The sequence below is a fragment of the Pteropus alecto genome, unplaced genomic scaffold (assembly GCF_000325575.1).
Source record: "Pteropus alecto unplaced genomic scaffold, ASM32557v1 scaffold916, whole genome shotgun sequence".
Lineage (NCBI taxonomy): Eukaryota > Metazoa > Chordata > Mammalia > Chiroptera > Pteropodidae > Pteropus > Pteropus alecto.
This window is the reverse complement of record NW_006439186.1, coordinates 42,825-45,725: the sequence shown is the minus strand read 5'-3', so window position 1 is coordinate 45,725 and position 2,901 is coordinate 42,825. Positions and strand designations below refer to the sequence as shown.

Sequence of the window (2,901 nt, the reverse complement as noted above, 5' to 3'; positions counted from 1 at the left end):
GTCAAAGATAATCTGAGCCTGGTGTGTTCCTAAAAGGTCTTATCCCATCAGTGCCACAGGGCAGTCAGGCAATATAGAAACTCATGAACGACTTCTCTTTGTCCTAGGTTGCACAGGCGGGGTTGCAGGAAGGGGCGAGGAAGTCATCCTCCATTTGCTCCCATAATGGTAGTTTGTCTTTGAGAAAGGGATCCCACAGGTCGAGTTACAACTGAGTGTTCAGCTCCGGTGTCAACCGGCCTCCGACTATCATTTGGACCATAGGCTCCTGGGGGCCTAGCAAAATGGAGCCTCTAGTCTATTAAGAGAGTCCCACCAGGAACCCGAGTTCTCCTTCAAGGTTCCTGGAGTGTGGGCTGATGACAACCCTCCAGGACTCCCCCAACACATTCCTCCAGTGGTGGTAGAGTTAAAACCAGGAGCTGAGCCAGCCTGCCAGAAACAGTATCTCATCCCCCATAAGGCACAAGTGGAGATCCAAAAACATTTAGAGAGAATTCTAAAGTATGGAATTCTCAGTCCTGGCCAATCATCCTAGAGTATGCCTCTCCTGCTGGTTCAGAAGGCAGGGACCAATGAGTACTGGCTGGTCCAAGATTTACAAGCAGTCAACTAGGTAACCTCTGCCTAGGGGAACCTCAGCACAGATGGCAGAACTCATCGCCTTGACCCGTGTCCTTCATCTGGCAGCAAGAGTGTGTGTTAACATACGCACTGACTCTAAGTATGCCTTCACCACCCTCCGTGTTCATGGAGCTCCGTACAAAGAGAAAGGTCTATTTAATTCAGGAGGAAAATACATAAAATAGGGAAAAGAAATTCTGGAACTCTTAGATGATATGTGGGCCCCCAAGAAAGCAGCAGTCATGTACTGCAAAGGACATCAAAAAAGGGAAACCATAACAGCATGGGACAACCGAAGGGCAGACCATGTTGTCAAACTGGCAGCAGCCGAGGAGACGGCCAGCACTACAGCTTCCTGTTTCTTTATCCCTTAGCTAAATGGGACCCAAAGTACTCACCTTAAGAAGAAACCTTGTTTAAGCCTGAAGAGGGGAGCCTCCTACCCTGTGGGTGGTAGAAGTTCAAGGATGGGCGAATTGCGGTCCCTCGGACCCTAGCCCCAGCTTGTATCGAGCAGTTTCACCAAAGGACTCACCTTGGTCACACTGCCCTAGAAACCGCTCCAGACCAGAACTCCTATGTCCCCTGGCTCTCTAGCATCTCCCAAGCGGTATGTGAACGGTGCGAAGTCCGTGCTTGCAACAACTCCATCAAGGCTGTGTGCCCCACTGGGGATCCAAAGTGTCGGTGGCACCCCCTTAGAGGAACTCGAAGTAGAGTTCACTGAAATGCCTTGATCACGGGGCCTCAAGTATCTCTTGGCCTTTGTATGCACCTATTCTAGTTGGGTAGAGGCTTGTATCACCCGGACTGAAAAGGCCCGAGAAATAGCCATACTGTTCCTCTGAGAAATTTTTCCCTGATTTGGCCTACCAATTACCATCGGCTCAGATAACGGGCCAGCCTTTGTAGCAGAAATAGTGTAGCTACTAGCCAAAAATTTAGTAATCAAAAAATTACTTAATTACTTACTTTAAAAAATTAATTAATTAATTGTATTATTTATTTTAATATTTATTTATTTAGTTATTATTATTATTATTATTTTAGCCTATAGCACCCAGTCTTCCTAGGTGGTCTCCCATCCAAGTACTAATCAGGCCCAATCCTACTTAGCTTTCAAGATCAGACAGGATCGGGCTTGCTCAGGGTGGCATGGCCGTAGACCTGACCAAGAATTTAAATATTAAATGGAAATTGCTTACCGCCTATCGACCACAACAGGTGGAACCCATGAACAGGACCCTTAAGACACAGTTGGGAAAACTATGTCAGGAGACACATCTACATTGGGACGAAGTCGTCCCATGGCATTATTAAGAATCAGGTCGGTCCCAACCAAGAAGCCTGGGTTCTCCCCCTACAAGATCCTACATGGATGGCCACCACTACTCATCAAAGGACTACAAGGAGACCTCAAGGAAATCGGTAAACCAACTCTGAGACGACAGCTTTAGGCCCTAGGGCCACCTTCCAGACTCTGGGTTAGGGAAAGGCTCCCTGTCAGTTTAACCACTCAAGTTCACTCCTTTAAGCCAGGAGACTCTATCTGGGTATAGGAGTAGAACATTCAGGCCCTAAAACCCCTGTGGAGAGGCCCCATTACAGTCATTTTGTCTACTCCCACTGTAGTTAAGGTTGCTGAAATAACGTCCTGGATACATCATGGCAGACTTAAACCAGCAGCTGTAGAGTGGGAATGTGTTCGAGACTCCTCAAGCCAACCCTCTGGAAGAAAACACTGATTGCGCCGACAGACCAAGGGTAAGAAGTCGGCCCTGCTTTGGTCATACCGGAAGCTGACCAATCTATGTGCAGCAGAAGCCCGAGGACAACATCTTGTCAGGATGGGACCCTAGTAACCTCTTTGGAGGCTGGTTCACCAATGTTGGCTTTAAGACCTTAGTTGGGATAGTACTCCTCCTCCTCTTCAGGACCTGCCTTTTCCTCCCCTGCCTATTATCTCTATTATCGAGTCAACTACCTCCCTCATAGAGGCTATAGTAGAAAGGAAAACTGCAGCAAAAGTCCTCATGCTCTGGGGGTACCAGCCTCTAAACCAAAAATTAGAAGAAGGAGATGATGCTCTTTGATCCAGTCCTCGGTCTGAGCATCGAAGGGGGAAAATATGGCAGGCTGACACTCCCTGATCATTTCCTACTCGAATGAGTTAGTTCCTGACTGACCCCACCCCCAAGACTCTCTGGCAGACGTGGCAGTCCGCAAACCTGCTTAAATGATTAAGCCAATTTCCTTATAGTTTGGCAGCCAATCAAT

The 2,901-nt window shown here is 47.7% G+C and overlaps 1 pseudogene; it reads right to left on the bottom strand.

The window, feature by feature from the left end:
- Positions 1 to 1,672: 1,672 nt before the first annotated feature.
- LOC112483202 lies at positions 1,673 to 1,791 on the bottom strand (annotated as a pseudogene).
- Positions 1,792 to 2,901: the final 1,110 nt, after the last annotated feature.